Source organism: Zootoca vivipara, chromosome 2 (assembly GCF_965207765.1).
Source record: "Zootoca vivipara chromosome 2, rZooViv2.hap1.1, whole genome shotgun sequence".
NCBI lineage: Eukaryota > Metazoa > Chordata > Lepidosauria > Squamata > Lacertidae > Zootoca > Zootoca vivipara.
In genome coordinates, this window is record NC_142584.1 from 77,044,755 (window position 1) to 77,053,273 (window position 8,519).

General features: G+C 41.6%; 1 protein-coding gene across 4 annotated transcripts in view; it reads right to left on the minus strand.

Moving 5' to 3' along the window:
* PTPDC1 (protein tyrosine phosphatase domain containing 1) overlaps positions 1 to 6,888 on the minus strand; it is a 39,798-nt gene extending 32,910 nt beyond the window's left edge. The window contains exon 1 of one of the 4 annotated variants that reach the window (XM_088662218.1): positions 6,639 to 6,888. The gene's annotated coding sequence lies outside the window, so the exon portion shown is untranslated. The remainder of the gene's footprint in view (positions 1 to 6,638) is intronic. The other 3 variants (XM_088662219.1, XM_035106297.3, XM_088662217.1) reach the window with 3 other exon arrangements.
* Positions 6,889 to 8,519: the final 1,631 nt, after the last annotated feature.

Here is an 8,519-nt window from a genome sequence, read left to right on the forward strand (position 1 = left end):
TTAATTAATTCATTCTGTTCTATTTTAAAAACATTTGTATACCATCCTTCATTCACTACATTCCAGGGTGGTATAAGAAATAAAGCAGTAAAATATACAATAAAACCAAAACGTCACCAGCAATATGAGGCAGCAGATAAAACACAGAGCAGGTATTAGCCAAATTAGCCTCAGAAAACAGAATTGTCTCCATACATACATACATAATTTTATTTGCATGCCGCCTTTCCATAGTTCAACCCATGCTCAAGATGGCTTACAATGTGAAAAAAATACATAATTACAACGTAACAAAGTAGTCATAAACCCTAAATAAAATATAAAAATACACAACCAAATCAAACAATTTCCACATAAATCATAAGATCTAAAACAAAGATACAAATAATTAACAGCAATAGCTGAAAAAACCATCAAAACTCCCTAAACAAGACCCCAGCCCAAGAGTCTGTTCAATAGCCTCAGGTTTTGTAGCTGGAATCAGTCAGGGCCCTGCTCTCCCAGGCCAGATGGGAAAAGGTCTGCAAGGCATGGAGCAGGACTGCCAGGACTCACAGCCAAAATGGCCAAGTTTTAGATCAAGATGGTCCAAGATGATGCATGTTTTTATTTTGTTGTAAATAAGCTAGTGGTTGGCTCAAGGCAACTCAGAAAGAGCTTAATGGCACAGTGGGGATTTTAACTGGGGTCTCCCCAGTCCTAGTCTGAACTCCTACAACACACTGGCTGAACTTTACTGCACTGTTTTATTTGACCTTCCGTCTGCTCCTTTTCTACAGCTGATACAGGACATAGTTGCGACTGTATGCACCATAGCCTACTCTCTTTGGAATAAAGTAACATATATTCACAGAATTTTAGGAGGAGATATCTATTCAATTTATGCAAGCAAGAAAGCTCTAGAGGCAACTCCTGCCCAAGACCTAAGCCTGAACAGCAAATAAGCCTGGAAAATAGTGTGTCAGCTAAATGCTTAACTGTACATATTTGACCGGCCAGAAAAAACACTGGGATTATAAGCAACTGAAATTATTGGGTCATTGCTTATATTGCACTTATACCTAAACAGGATAGTGATCAAATATCGGTCCTCCCCCCCTTCTTTTTCTTTCACTTTTTTCTTTTATTCTTCAGTTCTGTATTTTGTACTTTATAAATAAAATGTTAAAAAAGAAATTACAGTGGTACCTTGGTTTACGAACTTAATCTGTTCTGGAAGTCCGTTCTCAAACCAAAGCGTTTCTAAAGCAAGGTGTGCTTTCACATAGCAGCGGGGGACTCAATTTACAAATGGAACACACTCAACATGTTCTGCTTCCAAGGCAAAGTTCACAAACCAAAACACCTACTTCCGGGTTTGCAGCATTCTTAATCCAAGTTGTTCATAAACTAAGCTGTTCTTAAACCAAGGTACCACTGTATTGGGCCATTAATCTATGACTATGCAGGTAGTTGTATTCAGATACATTTGCAATGCATAATGTTGGAAAGTGAAATATTAGAAGAAAAACAATTCAGGGATCTTTCTTGCTTTATATTTTCCTTAATCAATAAACAAAATCAATCCAAGTACATTTAACTACTTATGAGCAATGAAGTCTCAGGGCCTTGGCAGAATTAATGTAAAAAACCTGCAGTTTCAATATATACAGTATATGGGATATATACGGGAATAGATATATAAAAGAATAAGTTGAGATGATTTGGAGTATGCCGGAAGATGAAAAGAAATGTAAAGAACCACAGAAATAGGGGGGTGTCAGAATTTGAAATGTTAAAATTATGATTGAATAATTGTTGTAATATATACAAATGATTAATTTTTTTAAAAGATGTCTCAGGACCATTGCTCTTGGGGAAAGTGTCTAAAGCTACTATCTGGGGCTATAGCAAAATCATGCCATGGAGGCCAGCTGAAGCCCTTGCTTATACTACAATATCAAAAACTATATAAACTTGTCTCAAAGTATTCCCAGCTACTAGTACTTAGAAGCATACTGCCTCCAACAGTGAAGGTATAACATAGGGACTGTGGTTAGGTAGTATATGTACACAACTTAAGATGTTATACAATAACAGCTGGTCCTAAATCAGGCACGCTGATGACTGTGTAAAAAAAAAAAAAGGTTGCTTTTTTATGTGGAGCAAAGAACCTTACAGAATGCTACCTGAATAAGACAAGGCAAGTCACTGTCACTGCTGAATAATCTGACAAAGTGGTTTGTTTCAAAGCATATGGCACACATAGAGAACACAGTAGTTTCAAGATTGAACATGCCAATTCTCTTTGAAATAATTATGCAGTTCAAACATATTAAAATGAAAACAGTCAACTGCATACAGAAATAACCTTCAACTTTTTAAAAAATGGATTAAAAAAAGAGAGCTAACAATGCACTTCAGAACTTTGGTTGCATCCAGCCAATTCTGAAATTTGAAGCATTGCGTCACTTGTTTATATATTCCCTTGCTACCATAAAGGACTTTACAGAAATTGTTGATAAGAGAGAGAAGGGAAAGAAAATTGCTTCAAAAGCCATTGTATATATCACCTTATATATACTGCTTGTATATATCACCCTGGGATTAATTATCCCTCAGGCCTGGGGCCCAATTTTTACTAACAGATGAAAGCTTGCTAGAAACAATAAGTTCTTTCTAAGCACCAGGAGTCAAGGAAAAAAATAATTAGCTTCACATAATCAGCTAGGAAGCTAATCAGTTTTATTGCTGTTATTATGTGCACAACAGCAAAAAAATCAAGGCAGAAACCAAAACCAGATACTGTAACTAATTTTTGTTATTAATTAGTAAAAAAAAAGTATATGTGAAAACACTCACTTTTTATTTATTTTCTAATTTGAACCACATTTTTAAGAAGCTCTGTCAAACAAAACTAGGTTAAGTAAGCACAACATTTAGCCTCAAGAGCTCAAATACCACAAACACAAATATCAATGAATGAAAAACATGGTTTATTCCAGAACAAAGTAAGGATTCAAGAAGAAAAGCTATTATGTAATAATACCACATATGCTTATCCAAGATGTGTACTCCCTGTGTCTTAGGTCATAGCTACTTATTTGAGTAAGCACAATACTTCAGCGCTGCTAAATCCCACCAGTGCAGGCACTAACCCTATTGGGAGGCCATGGTAACTCATCGTTAAAATTGCCAAACAGCGGTACTATTCAATCCAGATTGGCGCTGTGGGTTAAACCACAGAGTCTAGGGCTCGCTGATCAGATGGTCGGCGGTTCAAATCCCTGCAATGGGATGAGCTCCCGTTGCTCGGTCCCAGCTCCTGCCCACCTAGCAGTTCAAAAGCACATCAAAGTGCAAGTAGGTAAATAGGGACCGCTCTGGCAGGAAGGTAAATGGCGTTTCAGTGTGCTGCTCTGGTTTCGCCAGAAGCAGCTTTGTCATGCTGGCCACATGACCTGGAAGCTGTCTGCGGACAAACGCCGGCTCCCTCGGCCTATAGAGCGAGATGAGCACTGCAACCCCAGAGTTGGACACAACTGGACCTGATGGTCAGGGGCCCCTTTACCTTTACCTTTAAATCTAATTTATCTCAACATGAGAACAAAACATATGCTTATCTCCTACTGAAATCATGGGACTTTTAACATGTCTAATGTCAGCACGATTGGTTCTGAAGTTACAAAGCTTCTGCTAGAGGAAACATTACTGGCAGAATTGGGCAGATGCAAGTTGTTTTTAAAAGCACAAGTGTAATCAGTGGACATGTAAAGGAAAAGCTTTAACTTAAGTAGAACACACTTCCCATAGCCATTAGTGAGATACAAATAAACTCAGGCTTTTGACACTGCCAGGAAAGCTGTGAGCTGTCAAATACGCAGAAGTAAAAACTGATCTTGTTTGAATCAATTCCCTTACCTAAGCCCGTTTCCTTCATAAACTGGAAAAAAGTTATATTATCATAACTGATGAAAAACCACCAAGAGTTATCTATAGCTTTTAGATGACTTTAAATTGCTAGCATGTAAGAAATAACTCCCAAGTATGTCCAAAGGCTTCTCAACAGCTACCTGGAGGACCATCTTGTTCCTTGCAAGCCTGTCTAGGCATTGAGATCTTCTAGAGAGGCCCTTCTCTCTGTCCTGCTGACTAATAACTTACCGGTAAGTGCAGATGAGAACCACTGAAATTAAAGAACATTGACTAAATTAGGTCCATTAATTTCAGTAGGGCTATTCTGAGCAGGGCTACTTCATTGAATACAACCCATTGTTTTTCATTAGTGGCCACTATCCATAGCTGCCAAGTTTTCCCTTTTCTCGCGAGGAAGCCTATTCAGCATAATGGAATTTCCCTTTAAAAAAGGGAGAACTTGGCAGCTATGCCACTATCTGGTTTTTTAATCTGCTCAGGACACCTCCCATTAGCTGCCTCTGTATACCAATATATATCATCTGTACATCAATATACCAGTTTCATCTAAATTAAAATACCAAATGAGGGGAAGGGAATAGTTTGCACACTAGTTTGAAAACATGTACAAACAACACAGATAGGAGCTGTCATTTAAGATGATGCTATCACAGGAAGGTGTGTACAATTGCAAACCACTATGTACTTTGGCCACCTCATGAGAAGAGAAGACTCCCTGGAAAAGACCCTGATGTTGGGAAAGATTGAGGGCGCAAGGAGAAGAGGACGAGATGGTTTGACAGTGTTCTCGAAGCTACTAACATGAGTCTGACCAAGCTGTGGGAGGCAGTGGAAGACAGGAGTGCCTGGCGTGCTCTGGTCCATGGGGTCACGAAGAGTCGGACATGACTAAACGACTAAACAACAACAAAGGAACACTGTGAGAAAATGAGCCCTGTAATTTGCAAAGCCAAAACAATGAGCCAATGCTGCCAAAACATCTTTATATATAGGCCACCATATTCTACTCTAACTAAGAATATAAAGAACACAAGATGTTGAATTTGAAAAATTAACAAGAAAACACTGTGGCCTAAGTCTAAATAAGAAACTGTACTTTCATTAAAGAAGAAGATACCACTGAAGAAGCCCATTACTGGGCGAAACAGGTCCTAAACGCCGGCAACCTGTCTGTCGCGTCGTTGCTGACCCACCCTGTATTGCATGTACTTTGCGTTCACCTTATTTCCTGTCAATACATTTAGACTTTGGTTATTTCTGTGCCTTCGTGTTCTGCCTGTGTTGTATCACATTTGAACTCTGTAATTTGCAAAGGCTACATTGTACACGGCCTCAGAGTAGACCCACTGAAATTAATCAAGTCCATTCATTTCAATAGGTCCATTCTGAGTATGACTTAGTTGGATATCACCCATAACATTTATCTTGGCTTCTCTAGAAATGCATAGGTATTAAAGTTTAAAGAAACAGTAATTATCAGAGTTATTTTTTTCAAGGCAGTTATAAGTTTTCTACTCCAACATGAGTCTGACCAAACTGCGGGAGGCAGTGGAAGACAGGAGTGCCTGGCGTGCTCTGGTCCATGGGGTCACAAAGAGTCGGATATGACTAAACGACTAAACAATAACACTCCAACAAAATTCTTAGAACTGCATATGTTTTTATGTAAATAAACTACTCTACTGCAGAAAGGTAAATTTATATTAGTTACTCTGCCCATTACCAGCACAAAAGCCTCACCCATGAGGGTAGGGAACCCTCATGCTCAAAAAGGTTCCCCATCCCTGCCTTGGAGTGCACTGCATATTCAGTGCTTGGATATTTTTGCAAGTACAGTAATACAAAAAGGTACCCCCTCCTATCATTTCATCACATAAAAGATTACACAGCATTTTTGTCTGTAGAAGACTTCCCATAAATGCCTAGGTTATCCACACTAAATGCCCAGGTTTAATGCAAGTTACATCCCTTGCATCTTGACAAGAAGTACCTTCTGATCAGACAGGAGACAGTATTTTGGGAGTGTTAAGTTGTCTGAAAAGGTTTTTACTTTCCACTGTCATCTGGTGACCACTTCTCTGAAACAACACAAAAAGCCTGAAGCACCTGATTGCCAAAGTGCATGAGTCCAAGCAGCCACCGTGCCTCTTTAGAAGGAGAGGAACCCTCATCCTCTTGTCTCCACATTTCCCGATTTAGTTTGGGTTTGGTTTTCCCCCAAGCTTTTTTGAGCATATCACTGAAGGGGCGAGGGCCCCCCTATTTGGAGTGAGACGCTGCCTAGGAACTATGGGCAAACCCTGCCTAATGTGGGGAAGCAGCCTGAAAGATGAGTGGGTGGGTCATGGAATCACAGCATCGTAGAGTTTGAAGGGGAAGCACAGGGTCATCTAGTCCAACCCCCGGCAATGCAGGAATCTCAACTCGAGCATCCATGGCAGGTAGCCAGGCAGCGTGTGAGTGACCCACACAGCAGTATCCCTGAAGGCCACCTGAGAAGCACACCGGGGCAGCGGAGGAAGCCGTCTGTGGGGTGGGAGAAAAGCTTATAGGGGGGAGTGCATTGAGGGCCCCGAAAACTGAGGAAGCGGCACCGGGGGAGCTGCGAAGCTGGCCGGGGAGAGCCTCTCCCCGGAGAGCCGCCCCCTCCGGTTTGGGGGAGAGAGAGAAGGAGGGCGGACGCCGCGGGAGCATATCCTGCGAAGCAGCGGAAACGAACCCACCTCGTCACGGTCGGCTTCTGAGGCGGCAGCGGGGCGGAGAAACCCCCCATCCGGCGCTCCCGGACCTCCTCTCCGCGCCGGGCCCGGCCGGCATTGGGGAAGGCCCGAGGGATGGGAGGGCCCGTCCCGCCTTCCAGGCGGCGGCTTCTTGGAAAGGCGAGGCAAAGCCAAGAGGAGCGGCCTCCGAACAAAAAAAACAAAAAAAGCGTTGCGGGTGCGCCTGCGCGGCCCTCCAGGCCAGGCCTTGCTTGGGCTTGTTGCCATGGTGACAGCCCGGCGGGAAAAACGAAACCGGGGAGGGAGGGGTGTAGGGAGGCCTTTCCTTCAGCGCCAGATGCTGGCCGCCCGTGCTCTGTTGGAGGGGAAACGGCACGGGGGGGGGGGGGGTTGGGGTTTGGTTGACTGTCTCCCGCTTCGTCCAGCGGTGCTTTGTAGCTTCACGGCAAAAAGTAAGAGCGCTCGTAAGTTTAAAGTGGGCCTCATTGCCCTTAGAATCAAAGAACTGTAGATTTGGAAGGGACCTCCGAGGGTCAGCTAGTCCAACTCCTGCAATGTAGGACTCTCAACTTAAGCATTATGACAGGTGGCCATCCAACCTCTGCTTATAAACCTCCAAGGATGGAGAGGCCACCGCTTTCCGATGGAGTCCATTCCACCGTCAAACACAGGGGTCAGCAACCTTTTTCAGCTGTGGGCCAGTCCGCCATCCCTCAGACCATGTGGGGGGGCGGACTATATTATTGGGGGGGGGGATGAATGAATTCCTATGCCCCACAAATAACCCAGTGATGCATTTTAAATAAAAGGACATATTCTACTCATGTAAAAACATGCTGATTCCCAGACCGTCCGCAGGCCAGATTTAGAAGGCAGCTGGGCTGGATCCGGCCCCCGGGCCTTAGGTTGCCTACCCCTGGTCAAACAGCTCTTACCATTATCAACATCATCACCATCATTATAGGATAGATATCCCACAGCATCGAGGCTGCACAGCTAGAGAGGGCTTTCCTGTGCAAAATGCAGTTCTAGTCGCTACCTTCCACATATTAACATAGCCATGGTTCATTTAGTTGTCTTTTCTATCAGTATTTGCATACAAACTACATATAAATAATTGTCACCAGATCCTGTTTCATAACATGTTTTGCAGCATCTTGTATAACCTTTTTTAAAAGGTTGCAGCATCTTGTATAACCTTTTAAAAAAATAATAAAAAGTATATGTGTTTGTGTGTATATAAACTCAGGTTGTGCTATTAAAAGTTGATTTATCATTGTTGCGTGAAAACATGCTTCCCTCACCGCACACAAAAATCGGACCCTTTTTTGCAATAATGAAAGTCATGAGAAAATGGACTGGGGAGTGTGGGGTACAAATTTGCTTGATGCAATGTCATAGAATCTATGTGGCAAATCAGAAAGCTCAATAAGTAACTGATGCCCTGAAAATTTGTGTTTGCAAATCAGTTTTCATCCTAGTTCATTTGCCATTTGGAAGAACATTAAACAATGTTTGCAGACTATTCATTTTATGTTTTTAACTGCTGTAAACTGCTTAGATATATTTTTATGTATAGCAGTATACAAATATTTTTATAAATTCTTATTTTGCTTATGGTTGAGTTTAATTGTTTTTTAATGTTTTAAGTATCTGTTTTAACTGTCTATTATTGATATATTTAATGTGTGGTGTGATTGGAATTATTTCCTTGGAGGTTAGTACAATAAGTTGTATACAATTTTTATTTATTATTTATTTATTATCAACTCTAATAATAAATATGATGTTGAAATTCCCCGAGTCAAGAAAAGAGAAAGAAACCCAATAGCCCCAACAAATATGCCAAATAATTACAAGTTTTTCTCCTTGTGGGAGACTTTA